This window comes from Acomys russatus, chromosome 32, assembly GCF_903995435.1.
Source record: "Acomys russatus chromosome 32, mAcoRus1.1, whole genome shotgun sequence".
Taxonomy (NCBI): domain Eukaryota; kingdom Metazoa; phylum Chordata; class Mammalia; order Rodentia; family Muridae; genus Acomys; species Acomys russatus.
In genome coordinates, this window is record NC_067168.1 from 25280783 (window position 1) to 25297610 (window position 16828).

Sequence of the window (16828 nt, forward strand, 5' to 3'; positions counted from 1 at the left end):
CTCCTATTATGTGGGTTCCAATGACTGAACTTGGGTCCTCGGCTTTGGCAGTAGATATCTTTACCAGTGGACCTGCGTCACCAGCCTAAATTTCTGTTTCTAATATTCTTTCCAAAACACCAATGTTGGGAAAGTCCTGCATTGCTGGGCCTGGGGATCTATGGGAGGGGGGCAGTCCTGCATTGCTGGGCCTGGGGATCAGTGAGAGGGGTCAGTCCTGCATTGCTGGGCCTGGGGATCTATGGGAGGGGGGCAGTCCTCCATTGCTGGCCTTACGTACTGAATGTGCTCCAGAGAAATTATTTCTACCAAACCCCAGGACACGTTGTTCCTGCAAAAAGAGTAGAGAACACTGGTTCTCTCATCTTAATTACTGTTTCAAATCTAAATTGCTGCTCCAATAAACTGGACATCAATGAATGTGCTCAACTTGTGCTTCAGCCCAGGGCAGATGGCTAATTCTGCTACTGAGGTGAAACCGGCGATGGAAGACTGGAGCCCAGAGCCTGACACTCTGGGAGGGAATGGAAGCCAACTTCCACCTCCGATGATAGGTGCCGTTCTGACCTCATGGCCCTGATTGCGAGCCTTTTGGAGTACAAAACACTTCCTTTGTTCTGCTCTCCTGACAACTGTCTAATCATGTGCTATTCATAGAAATTACAGCAGAATCTTCTTGTTTCTCACAAATCAAATAAGATAATGCACAGGGAAGTCAAGTTCTGGGAACAAATAATTGAACTGTAAGACTCCCACGGGGCGGGGAGATCACAAAGCCGGTTGGAGGCGAGGTGTATGGACAGGGAAGGCCGTCAACCTGCCACATCTCCAAATAAATGTTTCCTCAACCCACAGCCTGGCCATCAATAAAAATGCAAGGCTAATTTCAAGAGCTTAGTGGAAAGACATTGAGGAAGAAATCTGACATCCATCAAATATCTTTCACATGCGTTCTTTTATCAGATCCCTACTGTGGCCTGTAATGTATGAGGTCCCATTGATACTGTTTGATGGACAGGGCATTGAGGTAGGGAGGAAAGACAATCATCACTGCATCACTGCTGTCTAGTTGGTAGGGTGCTGGGTCCTTTCTCTTGTACAGCTTTCCACTCCCCCCCCCCCCCCCGGCTTTTCACAAACAATCCAACAGCCATGACACTAATGTCCTATTGGCTACCTACACAGCTGATTATGGTCAGGCTTGCTAAAGCAACTGTGTGGGGACGTCCCCAACACCTGGGGCTGCAGGACTGTCTGAAGGCCAGGCAGGGTGTGTGGTACTCTTTATGCTGCAGGGATGGCTCAGTCTCACACCTCTGGTCTTCTTCCTTCATCCTTGAGCGCTCTAGGTGGAGTGCTTCTGCGCAAGCCATGAGGACCTGAGTTCAGGTCTCCAGTATGTAAGCAAAAATGAGTACAGCAGCCTGTGTGTCTGTTATCCTGGTACTGGGATAGTGCAAGGAGAGACAGTGGATGGGGGAGGTGTAGGCAGGCCCTGAAAATGTGACAGTCAGCCAATATAGCTGAAATCAATGAGAGACTCTATCTAAAAAATGAAATAATAAGATGGACAGTAATAGAGGCTTTCTGGCATTCGTGTATGCACACATGTGAAACACGCACCTGTGAGAACACCTATGTATACACACACAAGAAAATTTTAAAAAATAAAAACAATGCGTATTTGGTGTGAGATTAAAAAGTCAACTCAGTGCAAAGAAATGCAACACAATTAGAAACATAAGGTTGAGCACATATATTTGAGCAGATATAATGTCTTCAAACATTAGCACATAACCATTGGTCTGCAGATCAACACTGCTCCTGGGCTCATGGGTTGAGGGGCATTGGTTTTATTTTTTTTAATTTACGTTATTCTTTCATTAGGTATCCTAGGAGTTTGTGACCCAATCTCATTCTCAGCCCACAGTTCAGATATCCAGTGCCAACCCATGATCCCTAAGCTGAGACCCTCTCCAGCTGATGTGTTGTGTCTCTCCCATCTAAGAACCCTAACTAAGAGAGTGTTAGCATTCTTTCATGAGGTTGCCACTCAGAGTAGGTTAGGGGGTACACCCTGCTTTCACATGACCCTGTTCTATCTAATTCCTTGAAAGCATCGTGGTCCCAAATAGACGTTATATTCTGAGATACTGGGGAGGCAAACTTCAACATGTGTGTTTTGTATGGATGGGGCCAGTTAAACCCATTGAAAGCACCAAAAGATTGGTTTAAGGTAATCGTGTCCTTACTGCTTTCCAGGTCACTAGTTTGGGCATGTCATTTACAAATAACCAATGAGACCACAGACATGCTCCCAAAACATCCTAGGGAATAATCCCATGCAAGTTCTATTTCCAAATGAGTTGACATTCTGGGCTGCTTGGGATTCGAACTTCAACACGAGCATTTTATGTCAGTGGGTGGACAATTCAAACAAGACAGACTTCAGGAGAGGCTCTCTGGTTTCTAAAGAGAACATCAGAAAAGCAGGTGTCATCCTCAGAGCTCCATCAAGCGTGGGTGTGACGTTGGGAACTACTGCAGGCATCCTGCCGCCCTCAGGCTAGCCGGCACACAGGTGCACACAGAAGAGAGAAACTCATAGGGCAGCCACATTCTGATGGACAGCTCCCTTTTGCTTTGCCCCTTTTAGTTCTCAGCAAAGGAACTGATAACCCTTTCTTGTCTCTTAAGCCAGTGTCAATGAGACTGTTCTGTCATCTACTTCCCAAATCATTCTAACTGACATTAACTAAAAAGGCACCGCAGGGTAGAAGGATTAGAAATATTGTTCAGAATTTCTTCAGCCCGTCAGCTTTGAAATGATACAATTGTGATGATAGGTGTATTTAGGGGAAATTACTCTACTTCAAGTTTGGCGCATTAAGACCAATTAATGTACAAATTCTCTTAGCTGAAAATAAGAGTTCTTTTGTTCTCAAACTTGAGAGTGCCTCAGAATCACCTAGAGGGTTTATTAAAACAGCTATCCGTGCTTGCCTGGCATCAGTCTGAAGGGGCCACACTCTGAGAACTGCTGATCTCTTAAGACAAACCCGTGTCTGAAGCAGTCAATGGTACGTGATGTGAGTCTTTCCTATGCAGGGAATGCTGGAGCCAGAACTGTCGGAGCATCCACCAATGTTTTCTTGTCCTTCACGTCTCGAAAGGAGCCTTTGAAGTGAGTTCACTAACTACAGTATGCAAGTGGAGAAATCAAGGCACACAGAAGCATACAGAATCTGTTTATCAGAGACTAAATACTGCTCTGAGCCTGAGGAGGACCCAGCAAGATGATCTGGAAAGCACTGGAAATCACAGCTTTACACTAAAGGGTGACTCTGGCTGAGATTAGGTGAATGGCTTGTCCCCTTGGAAGCTACCCAGGCCCCTGTTTTGCAGGATTGATCTTGGAGGCTGAGACCACAGGGTTGACCATAATGCTTTGTCATTTCTTCTCCCGTGATAGCTGCTGCTGGCTGGTGGAGCTCAACGGACATCAAGGAGAGCTGTGCAGCTGGCCATGCTCTTGCACCCTAGCCATATCCCGTCACACGGGGGTGCACTGATGCTGGCCTTTGGGTCACAGAAACCAGTCAGTATTTCCCTGGGATGGACAAAGAGGACGGAAGAGAATCTAGAAGGCAGGTTATGTCTGCTCAGGTCAGATGAGCTATGGGACCAGCAGCTGACTCCAGAATGAAACATGTCACTCATCCCAAAGAACACAGCTGCACACCTTTCTAAAGTTTTGGACACCCCAAGGAGGCAGCTGGCGTTAAATTTTGTTTCTATTGTCTTAGCATCTAGGCTTATAAATGTCATGGAACACTTTTCTTTGAAAACCAGAAATCCAGGGAGACTGGGAAAAGCCAAGTGATTGTTTACTACTGAGGACTGGTGTGTGCCAGAGGGTGGAGGTGGTGTCCTTGGGAAATGGTGTTCCTTTGGAAAGGCACAGTGCCGAGACACACCCCACAATGCCCAACAGTGCTCTTGTGGACCATCCTGGCTTCATCCTTCTCCTGGCACACTCTGTACCACCTCCCCCTTTCCGTTTGAGCCTGCCCACAGCCCAGCCTCCCGGCCTTGGACCTGGGGGTTCTTTTTTTTTTTTTTTTTTCGAGACAAGGTTTCTCTGTGTGGCCTTGGCTGTCCTGGACTCACTTTGTAGACCAGGCTGGCCTCGAACTCACAGCGATCCGCCTGTCTCTACCTCCTGAGTGCGGACCTGGGGTTTCTTGGGCTCTGCTGTTTCTTCACTCCCAGGAATAAACCTGCTGAAACTGGTTCCTATGGCAATCACTGGCACACACTCTTTTTTTTTTTTAAATCGGGTCTAGAGAGATGGCTCAGTGGTTAAGAGCACTTGGTGCTCTTGCAAAGGACCTAGGTTCAATTCTCAGCACCCACAGCTCACAACCATCTGTAACTCCAGTTGCAGGTCTGGTACCCTTTTCTAGCCTCTGTGGGCTCCAGGTGTGCATGTGGTACATAGACATCCATGCGGGTAAACACTGATACACATATAAACACATTTTTTTAAATAGGAGGGAAATCATACAGAGTCAGAAGAAGTGGCTTAGCTGTTAAGGGCACTGTCTGCTCTCCCAGAGGACCCAGGTTCAGTTGCCAACACCATGGTGGCTACCAACTGTCTGTAACTCCAGTTCCAGGGGATCTGACATCCTGTTTCGGCTTCTGTGGGCACTGCATGCGTGCATTGTACAGACACACATGCAGGCCAAACACCAGATACACAATATACCCTCCCTTCTGTGTGTGTGTGTGTGTGTGTGTGTGTGTGTGTGTACGCACGCGCGCGCGTGCACCACAGCTTGCATGTGGAGATTCGAGGATAACTTTGAGGCCTTTGCTCTCCCTTCCCAGGATGTGAATCTTGTAGATTGAATGAACACCTTCAGGCTTAGTGAAAAGCACTTTTATCGGCTGAGCCATCTCACTGGCCATCACAGTCTTCTTTTTACAGACAACAGCTGACATGCACAGGTTCAAACAGGATGAGAGCACCTCAGTATGACCCACCCAATGCCAGTGCTGGCAAGAGGTCTGCAGGGAGACACATCACTTACTAAACCGAAGCAGGGAGCTGGGGCAAGACACATCAACAAGAGTCAAGCAGAAGAAGCCAACAGCAAGAGACTTAACCGTTACCGAATGCCATGTCTGACCTGGGGGTTAGAAACTACCCTGGTGTGCAATATCTCACTCTCCTAGAAGCCACAGAGCATCTTTCTCACAGCACACAGCTCTTTTCTAGTGGATTCGGGAGGAGAAACAAGTGTGGTCCCCTCCAAGTCCATAGCTCCTTCTCTGGTGCCTCCTCAGCTCCAGCTCCACAGGGCCAGGCAATCCCTCCTAGCAGGCGTCACCCCATGAAATCGCCACAATCCAGGCCACCTCCCATCACCACTAGATCACTTCTCAGGAAGTGACCGTTGAACTTGCTTGATTTTGACAGGTCCATGGTTGTGTAAGATGTGAACCATGGTGTCGGCTTTCTTTCAACTGCTGCAATGTTTCTGAGGACTACTCATGGTTTTGCGTGCACATCCCTTGTTCCATTGCCATGTAGCTCTGCATCCATCCAGCACACGAGAGTGTGCTCATCCACTCACCAGCCGGTGGGCACTGAGACCTCTCCAAGGTTTCAGGTTATTACAAATAAAGCTGCCCCGGGCGTCCACACACAGGTCTCTATGCTCTCGAGTAAATACTTAGAAATGAAATGTCTTGGTGGCTATGGGGAAGCATGTACTCTTCCCAAAGTGGCCTTCCTGTTTTGCTAGCCTGCCCATAGTGGATGAAGTTCCAGTCGCACCGTGTTCCTGCCGACACATGGGTTGTTTTAATCATCTATGGTTGTGTTGGGTATTTGTTTGATATGTTTACAATACGAGACAGGATTTTAAGATTTTAAGCATGGAAAATGCTAAGAGAGAACTGCATTGCACACCTAGATTGCACAGCTGCAAACTAACACTCTGCCACACAGACTATGATTCTTTCCAAATTATCTGCGAATAAATTTCAGGCATCAAAGCATTTTGCCCCTGAACAGTTCAACACGGATCTTTAAAAAAGCAAGCATGTTTCTTCCACAAGATGGTAACAGCATGGTCACAAATGAGAAAAATTAACACATTTTAAGGTAACAATTTGATAATGATTGATAATTTAGCTTATATAATGCATTATTTGTAAAATAATAAATCACAAAGCCAATAACTTCCTTGAATACAGTATTCTGTCCAAATATAAACCTCAAGATGATTTTATAGCCTTTAGGAAAAAAATCTGGACTCTGTCAATGATTTTGTGACATTATTTCAGCTGTCATACTATTTGACTTCTTTATTTCTGTTTTTGTTTTTTGGGGGAGGGGTGGTTTTTGTTTGTTTTGTTTTGTTTTTAGTTTTTCTTACCATACTAGAGTTTGACACTAGTGTCTTGTATATTATAAGCAAGAACTCTACTGCTGATCCACATCCATAAATTAAATTATAACATCCCCACTACTTTTTTAAAAATGAGGTTTGTTTACATGTTGGTGACTTTGTGAGGGTTTGTGAATAGAAGTGCAATGCCCATGGAGGCCAGAAGAGGGCATTAGATTCCGTGGCTGCCTGTTGTGAATGCTGAGAACTGAAATTGGACCCTCTATAAGAACAATAGACATTCTTAACAGCTGAGCCATCTCTCCATCTCTCCCTAGGCCACTTTTGTCTTATGCTTTTTGTTTGTTTGTCTTTTTTTTTTTTTTGTCTTATGTTTTATTGCTTTAGTTTTATAACCTGTACAAGCCAATTTTCTGGTCAATACTCTATTAATCAGTATGCTTCATTGTTTTATAATCTCCCAGCCTCCCCAATTCTGGGAAGCAGATGGGAGGGTGTGTGGTGTTACGTGAATTTTGTGATAAACTAAGATTAGAATGTGTGGCTACGAGTGGGAAGATCTCAGGAGACCTGGCTTCTAAGCCTGGCTGGTGTCTAATAGTTCCTGGAACTTCCTCCCTACCAAGGGAGGTTATCATGTACAGCCTTATGGGACTCCCTCAAACAGGATGAGGACTCTGCAGAAAAACATCCAGCTAGAAGGCAATCCTATTGACTTTAACTGGAAGAAACTGAGAAATAAGCATGTTAACTACATCTTGCATTATAACCCATAAAATAGAACATATATCCACGATTCCTTGCTGATTAATTTTTTTAATTATAAAAGCAAATGGAAAGAAAGAATACTGCTTTCTTACAGGAGAATTTCAGTTAGTAAACATAGATGAAATGAGAAATACTGTTTCAATCACCACCAGACACCATAGAATGATTGCACATAAAATATACGAATGAATGTTCAAGTAATTGTGGGGGAAGTTTGGAGCGAAGCAGAATATCTTGGTGTTTTCAGGTATCCCCCTCCAGATAATTATCATTTGTAAGTGGTGAAGTAGTAAACTAGACACGACGGAGCACACCTATAATCCCAGCACTCCGTAGGCTAAAGAAGGGGGATTTTTACTTCAAAGCCAGCCTGGGCTACATAGTGAGGCCTTGTCTCAAAAACCTAAAACACTTAATCAAAAGGAAAAGAAAAGATTGTAACTTCACAAACTGCTTAATCAAGTGATCAAATTAAACCAGCCCCAGTAGCAAGAGTTATTTAGGGACACCGTTTTATGGCATTCCCATCCAATCCAGCACCTCATTCAAATAGTAAACAAACACCCAATAAACCCCAATTTACAGTTATTCAGCAGTGAAATTGAGTGATGGTCTTTAAAAGTGCCAAAGCCAAGAGAAGATTGAGGGATTGGTTCAGAGAGGGAGCAGCCCCCAGGAGTCATAGCAGCTGAGATAGCACAAGAGCACTCGAAGGAGAACTGCTCAAATTCAAATGAGGGCAGTAGTGTAGTTAAACGTATTAATAGCCTTAACAATAACATTGATATTCTGATCACCAGGCTATGGCTGTGGGTAGATACTACATTAGCATTCAGAGAAGCTGTGGGTTTATGAATATTAATTTGCATTAATATCAATTAATATTAATTAACAATTTATTAATATTCATTAGCTTTTCTGTGAGTAAAAAAAAAAAATCTCAGAAAAAAAAAAAAAAAAAAAAAGCTAAGCAATACAGCTCTAAGTATAAATGAAACTGAAGTTGAAGTCCTGGGGGATATAGGTAGGCCTTACCTGCCTTCAGCATCTCCTCTCTAGTCTGCCAAGATGTCTGGACATCATTCAAGATGCATCACATTTTAGAATTTTCAGTTTTTAAATTTTCACAGGAATATACAGTGTATGTTAACATACTCCTCCCCACACCCTCTGCCCCCAAGATGCATTTCTTTTAACTAAGCTTGTGGACCCAAAGGTCCAGTGAGTCATACCACAGATACTTAGGGAACATTTTCTCAATTCAGGCTCCTGTTTAGGTACCCAGGCTAGGCAGTGGATGAGGCAGACAGGACTTCTGCCTCCCTGGAGATCAGAATTAGCCGTTGGTGTTTTAATATAATCATAAAACTAATTTCTTAGCTCTACTGCCTACAGCAGCCACAAATAAGGGGCTGGGGAAAAGAAAATTCAGAGTGCCATTTGGTTGAAGGGCTGACTGTCTACAGAGAAGCTTCTGGAAGTTCTTCAAACCTGTTGACCCTGAGGTCAGCAGGAGGAGGCAGTTGGCCACCTAAGAGAAGCATATGCATGCAGATGAACCGACCTGGTAATGTGGCAGACAGCATCTGGAAGGCACTGGCTGTGTGTGGCAGGTGCTGTTCCTGTGACTCTATTTATGTGATAACCCATCGTGAGCCCCTGAACAAAGGGAGGTACCTTTATGATGGAGGACACTGAGGTGTTGGGTGTGAACATCACACCTGAGGTTAGCAGGGTCTGTGGCACAGCTGAGCCATGGATCTGAGCAGTTGGGTGGCAGGGTCTGTGCACTTCGCATTTACTCTGTCAGGTGCCTCTTCCAGGGTTGATACATGGGCACAGGGAAGGGAGGAGGGTGATGCAAAGCCTGGGTTCAGCCCCACCTCCTGTCCTGAAAAAGCAACAGGGTGGTGAGCAGGCAAATAGGCACCTCTACTCTTTTTCTCAGACTTGTCACTTAAGAGTCGCATTTCGGATACACCTCCCTTCTCGTGTTACAGATGAGGATGCTTAGAGAGGTCAGACATTCTGCAGTTCAATTAGCAGGTGAGGCTGGATTTTTCTCGTTTATGGGAGCCTTCAGCTTGGATACTATCTGCTCTGCATCTCATCCTTAGCTGAGCATGCGCTGGCTCTCTCCCACTTACCCTCTCCCTCCCTCCCCCCCCCCCCCCCTTGCCTTTCTCCACCTCTGGCTCCCTCTCACACGCTAAGTTAATTATTTAATACCCATAATATATATCTTGAGGATGGCATTTTGCAGCACTGAGCTTTAACCGTGCGTGTTTAAATACATTTAATCCAATGAATATTTCAAGGTAATTAATCTCCACAGGGTGAAAGAATGCTCAGGTTTCCCAGCACATCATAATACGTTGGAATCTGTTGAGGGAACGGTCCGCAGGCTCCGCAGTGAGTTCAGAAAGATTCACTGAAAGACTTTAGAGCTGCCGGGAGTGAAACCGGCAAACAAGATGCTGAAGAGAAGAATTAAGGCGCCGCCTAGTGGTAATGTCTATGCAAGGCGAGAACATGCTTGTGACTAGGGGACAAGCCTGCTAAGTGTGTCTCTGTCTTGAGGGGGTTACTGTTTTGATTTTGGAGAGAGGGGGGTGCCCTACAAATGTGTATATGCACACGTACACCTACACTCACGTACCTACAGGCACAGTCATGCTCACATGAAAGTTTGTGCGTTAAATATGCTCATCCTTGCATGCTTTGGGAGTGGCTTGGAGACAGGAGTGGGTGAGAATTTCAGTGGCTTTGCTGGGGTGATGCTGCCTGGATATGCTAACCTTTCTGTGAGATATTATCATGATTATATCTGAATTCTTTGGTGACATTTTCAACATATGGCATTTGTTGTAGTAGTAATAGCTGCCTAACTGAAGACACACATACCTATCCTGATATCTACACATAAGTAATGCGCACAGCCCTATTAGGATTGGCTGTAATGAAGCTTGCCACAAATTAGAGTCAGTCAAGTAAAAAAAAAAAAAAAAAAAAAAAAAAAAACCTCACTTGGAGAGCCGGCTTGGTTGCCTTAATTGATGCAGATTGTGGACCCATGCAGTAGCAACCCAGATAAAAACGGGCGTGGCAGGGATGCTATCTCGACTTTTGCTCTCTTGGCCTTCCCTCTTCCTAGTTTTGCTCCACTGCTGACAACAATGATTCTTTCACTAGTATCAGAACCAGCATTGCCTCGCTTCCATCACAGATTAAGGAACCGTGGCCGTCAAAGAACTTTCTAGGGCTTCTGTGCCAGTTTGGCACTTCTGAGGCACTCAGCCTCGCGCGGACTAAGCAGCTACTGGATCGTCACCTCTCCAGTGACAAACAGCTGCTGTAGTACTACTTGACGGCTGAGGCGCCCAGCCTAAAGGACCAAGCAGCTCCCAGGTTCTCAGCCTCCTGGGTGCAAGTCCGTTGTTGTTGCTGCTGCTATTTAATGTGTGCGCATGTGTGTGTATACATACCCAGATACATGTTCGTCCCAGGGGTCTGCTCTTCTAGAACAGTAGTTCTCAGCCTGTGAGTCACAGCCCTCCAGGGGCTGCATCTCACACACCCTGTATATCAGATATTTACGTTGTGATGGGTGTGAAGTAGCAGTGGGTTTTTTTGTTTGTTTGTTTGTTTTTGTTTTGTTTTTTCGAGACAGGGTCTCTCTGTGTAGCCCTGGCTGTCCTGGACTCACTTTGTAGACCAGGCTGGCCTTGAACTCACAGCGATCCGCCTGCCTCTGCCTCCTGAGTGCTGGGATTAAAGGCGTGCGCCACCACGCCCGGCTGTGAAGTAGGAATGGAATAATTTTATGGCCGGCGTGGGGGGTGGTGGTGGTGGTGTCTCCACAACATGAGGCACTGTATTAAAGGGGCAAGCATCAGGAAGGAAGGCTGAGAACCGCTGTTCTAGAAAATCCCATTTAGTCTTATCAGTCCTGTGGGAGATTCACTTTTGTTCGTTCCACTACAGATAAAGGAAACTGAGGCTTTCCTGAGGTCACGTTGCTTGTCAAAGCCAGGTCTGCTGACTGCTGAGCCCATATTGCTAGCCTTCCTATTACCCTGCCTTGTTTCACATTCACAAAGTGAACTTGGCTAGTGGTATCAAATCAACTGGTGGCCGTCACCCACCTACTAGATTGTGGTACTGTGCTTGGCACTGTTGGGGGACAAATACACACACCAGGATGCTTAGTTCAAGATTGCCAAGCTTAAGCCAGGCGTGGCAGCACATGCCTTTAATCCCAGCACTTGGGAGGCAGAGGCAGGCAGTTGGCTGTGAGTTCGAGGCCAGCCTAGTCTACAAAGTGAGTTCAGGACAGTCAAAGCTGCACAGAGAAACTCTGTCTCGAAAAACCAAAAAAAAAAAAAAAAAAAAAAAAAAAAAAAAAAATTGCAAAGGTTTTTCTCTAAAGCTGGGATGGGTGATATGTGCTCAGTCCTCAGAAGGCCAAGGCAAAAAGTGAGCTACAAGTTCAAGGCCAGCCTGCTCTACATAGTGAGTCCCATGCCAATCAGGGCTGTATAATAAGATTGTGAACAAAAATCCTTACCAGTTTCTTGCTGGCATTATACATTAAAAACTTCACTTTTTAGATCTTTAAAAATACAGACAACTGGGGCTGGAGAGATAGCTCAGCAGTTATAAACACTGATTCCTCTCCTTAGAGGACCCAGGTTCAATTCCCAGCACCCACATGGCAGCTTACTGCTGTCTGTAACTCCAGGATCCAACATCCATACACAGCCAGGCAGGCAAAACACCCATGCACATGAAATAAAAATGAATAAAAAGACATAATTTTCAAAAGATACAGATCTCTGCAAAACACAGTTAAGTCAACAAAGCATGGATAATGCTCTCTCACTGCCCAGCTGTGCCATACTGACAAGACTGATCCGGGCCTTGGGGATGGCTGGGTGGGTATCACTGTACCAGCAGCTCTGAGCACCCTGTCTTCCCACTCCTAGAGATCAGGAAGATTTTCAGAAGCTGGAATCCATCAGATTATGCAAACGCTTCGACCAGTCCTAAGAATACCTAAGACTGTGATGGGGGGCGTTCCGTGGCACATCGCTTTGTGGAGGGGGGCTAGGCTATGCATGAAATACAACACTGAAAACAACCAGAGTCTGTCAGAGGAAGGGGAGCGATGACAACTAAATGCACTGAGGGATCCCACAAAGGGAAAGCACCTCCCAGCTCTGGGTATGCAGGCCTCCAGTCACAGCTACTCTGCAAGCTGAGGCAGAGGGGTCACAAATTCAAGTCCTTAGCAGGATCTGGCTTCAAAACAGAAAATAAGCTGGGAAGTGGTGGCACACGCCTTTAATCCCAGCACTCGGGAGGCAGAGGCAAGCAGATGGCTGTGAGTTCGAGGCCAGCCTGGTCTACAAAGTGAGTCCGGGACAGCCAAGGCTACACAGAGAAACTCTGTCTCGAAAAACAAAAAACAAAACAACAACAAAAACAAACAAACAGAAAATAAGGATAGAACTAGAGATATAGCTCAGTAGTAGAGTGCTTGCCTGGCATGTGTGAGGCTCTGGGTTCAATCCCAGGAGAACAAAAAGACAAACAAACAAAAAAGCAAAAAGACCATGTAACTTTAGTGGACACACTGGAGGGATTTGAACGGAGCTTTGAACAAGATAGTAGCACCACAGTGTTCATTTCCTGGTTCTTAACATCACTGCGTTGACTCACAATGTTAAGGCTGAAGAATATACGGAAACTGTATCCTTTTGTTTTTTCTACGTCTGAAGATAGTCTCCAGCAGCATCTCCCTCTAACTGTCATCTCTTTAACGCCTGGCAGCTAGCCGGTCACGGTGTCTATAATCTTGTCGCTTGGGCCCTATCAAGTAGAGGAAGCTCTAAGGTGTGTGATGCCCCAGAATTGTTTTCACTGAGCATTGGCTGCTTGTCTGGAGATCCTGGGTTGTCACCAGCATCCGTAGGTCACCACTTCTAATTGCTGCATTGTGTCCTGTGGTGTGGGTGCCTCCGATTGTGTAACTCCTCACCCATGGAGTGACAGGCGGGCTGTTCCCAGGCCTTTTTGCTATTAGAAACAAAGATGTTGTAATCACGAATTCTAGGTTTTTCCCCACAGTTCCATTCATTTGGAAGAGAGACCCAGAAACAGGATTGCTAAGGTTTAGAATAGCTTCATGCTTAGGTTTTTGTTGTTGTTGTTGTTGTTGTTATTGTTTTGTCTTGTTTTAAAGAAAATGTTAAACTGACTTCCACAGTTTGCGTCATTACCAGCAGCAAATGAGTAATTGTGTCTCCAGATCCTGGCCAGTGCAGTAGCTGTGCTGATCAGCAATCGGCTCTTTCCCCAGTGGCTAATAATGTTGGATATCTTTTCCTGTGCTCATTTGCATTTCTACGTATTCTCTCTGATGGTTTATCTCTTTGTGTCTTTTGCCCGTTTGATAACCAGATTGTTTGCATCACTACTGAATTTGGAGCACCCTACATATAGTCTAGTTACCAGTCCTTTCAGTGACGTGTGATATGCAAATGTAACTTACAGCTTATGATTTTAAAATATTTTTGTTTTAAAATTAAGATATAATTACATCATTATCCTCCCTTCCCTTTCTTCCCCTCCAACCTTCTCCATGCACTGTCTCCCCCTCTCCCTCCCCCTTACCCCCTCCCACTCTTTCTATTTTATGGCCTCTATTTCTTTGTCGTTAGATGTGTGTGTGTGTGTGTGTGTGTGTGTCTATCACCAAGTCTAAAAACACAACTTGCTCAGCCCATGTGTCACTTGTATGCATGTGACTTCAGAGCTGACCATTTGATTTTCTCACTGTCAGCATTGCCTAGTTATGTGCAGTTCTTCCTCTAGGCTTGAGGCCCCTTATAGTCCCTGCTTCCTTGGCACGTCTGTGGTGTTGTCCTTGCTTATGCCTTAATCTTCATAACCCAGTCTTTGACAGGTCATTAATCAGATGAGGCTCAACTCATTATTTCCTTTTATGGCCTGTGTTTTGGTATCAAATCTAAGGATTCTTTAACCATAGTCCAAAGAATTCCTAGCCCCCCCCCACCCCCACGCCTCCCCCCTCTCCTCTCTCTCTTCTCTCTTCTCTCTTCTCTCTCTCCCCACCCCCAGATTGTATTACACTATTTGGTTTCTAAATCTTGAAATAGCCTTGCATTTCATTTCATTTCAAACTCCCCCTGGCTACAGTGTGTGTGTGTGTTCTGTTTTATTTTCTTTTTTTAAAAGATTTATTTTTAAGATTGTGTGTATATGTGTATGTTTTTGCAGGGGGTATATGCATGTGTCAGTGCAGGTGCCTGAAGAGTCCAGAAGAGGGCGCTAGAACCTCTGGAGCTGGAGTTACTGGTGATTGCAAGCAGTCCTTCTTTGGGTGCTGGGAACCAAATTCAGGTCCTGGACAAGAGCAGCACGTTCTTGCTGCTACTGAACCATCCTTCCAGACCCATATTTCCTTTTTTTTTTTTTTTTTTTTTTTTATAAGGCTAATGAGTTCTATGTTTGGGTTCGTGAGGAAATATTGATGTATAGTTTTCGGTTTTATTTCTGTGATGCCCTTGCTTGGAGTTTGGCATTGTAGCAGTACTTGGCTTCACAAAAGGAAGTGCAAAGTTGTCCTTCTGTTTTCTGGAAGAGGATGTGCAGAATTTCTATTAATTCTTTAAATATTTGGTGTAATTATCCAGGGAAATCATTTGGGCCTAGAGTTTGGAGGACGTTTTCAAACTATGGACTCATTTACCTTAATTCACCTTTTCAAATTCCCTTCTCATTTTGTGAGTCCTGATAGAATATTTGATGCGCCAACCACTGCATCCAATTGGTTAAGTCTACGTGGGGTTGTCTGAACTCTTATTACTCTCATGGCAGTGGTGGTCTGGAGTGTCAGCCCCTGCTCAATGTCGATGCTGGTAGTTTGTGGGCTTTGTCAGTCTTGGTTCTTTGTCTCACCGATTCCCTCTGTTTTCTGTTCCTAATTTCCTTGGTGTCCCGCTCTTACGATTTCTTTGCCTCTGCCTCTTTTGAATTTCGTTTGTGCTTCTGGGTTTCTGAGGTCAGAGTTTAGCTTAATTCACTTGAGGTGTCTCTTCTCTGCTAATGTACTCCTTTACGGCTGCAAGGTCACCTTTCAGTGCTGTGCTAGCTGCACGCCAGGGGTTCTGGTGTGCTGGTTTGCCATTTGTTATCCAATGTACTTTCTTTTTTTCCCCCCAAGACTTCCTCTTGTCACTTACTATTTCAACATGCGCTGCTGAGTTTTCAAACATGTGTAGGCTTTCCTGTTAATTATTTCTAGCTTGAATTGACTGCGATGGGAAAACAAACTCTGGGTTTTGGGAGGGGGGGGTATTTTTGTTTTTGTTTTTTGTTTCTTGGCTTTGATCTAGTTTCCTTCTCTTTCCATGACTCCAAGGACATAAATGTTAGAGTTACATAAATCCCAGAGCTCCATCTCTAGTCATTATGTTCTTCGTCCATTTTTCTCCGTGCTGCTGAGATCTGCTCATTTCTCTGTTCAATCGACTTGATATCAATTCTATCCAATGAGCTCTTAAAAAGTCAGTTATGGAATTTGGGCGGGGGGGGGGGGCGGTGTTTTGCTTTTCAAAACAAGGTTTTTCTATGTAACCCTGGTTGTCTTGAGATTCTCTGTAGACCAAGCTGGCTTCAAACTCAAAAGAGATCTGCCTGTCTCTGGCTCCCAAGTACAGAGGTCTGGCACAGTTCTGGAAATTTTAACATAATTTTTTTCATTAGCTCCTTCAGCTTTCATTTCCTTGCTGTTAATACTTTTAGCTTTTTGAGGCTTTTTGCTTGCATTTATAGTATACTCATCATTGTCTGTTGAAACATTTTTTTTTTTTAATGGCCGCTGCTTGGAAATATCTGTCTGATAATTCTGAGGTTTTTCACGTCTTGATGTTGACATCCATTTTTGTTTTTGTTTTTGTTTTTAGCTCTTGAAAAATCACTGATGAGTGATTTTCAATTGAAACCCGGGCATTGTGGGCACTGTGTTATCTTACTGGGCCGACTGTTCTGATGTTTTCTCACTGCTGTAGTGGCAGGCAGGGGCTAGGTGGCAGGGTATCTCACTGTTGGCAGGTGCAGGTAGGAGGCCAGGTTCCTCACTCAGCCTCCACTCACCCCTCCGTACAGAGTGGAATAGTTTTTTGTTACTGCTGGGCACTGGTACACATTTAAAGCTTACCACGAGGCTGTTCCTAATGCTCTCCTGGCTGGGATAACTGGGGGTGCATCACTGATGTTCCCTGTGTTGACTTTACTGGAGGTAAAGAAGGGGGTGTTTGCTTCTAGACCTTCTCAGAGTTTGCTCCAATGGGATGGGAGAGAACTTCACGTCTGGGTTGGAGTCCCAGGCTTCGCACTGGTCTCCACTGATGCTGTGGAGGGTGTGTGCCTCCTTACGATGCCTTCTAATACCAGTGGGGATGTGTTCCTAGATCTCTGCTTGGCTTTTGATGCTACCCCAGCAGGAAGGCTGGAATATTCTTTCACAACTTGGTGAGAATAAAGGCCTTGGTCTTTGCTTGTACGGGTGGCATCGGACAGCTTTGTTTGTGTGCTGTTTTTCTGGGGCCGAC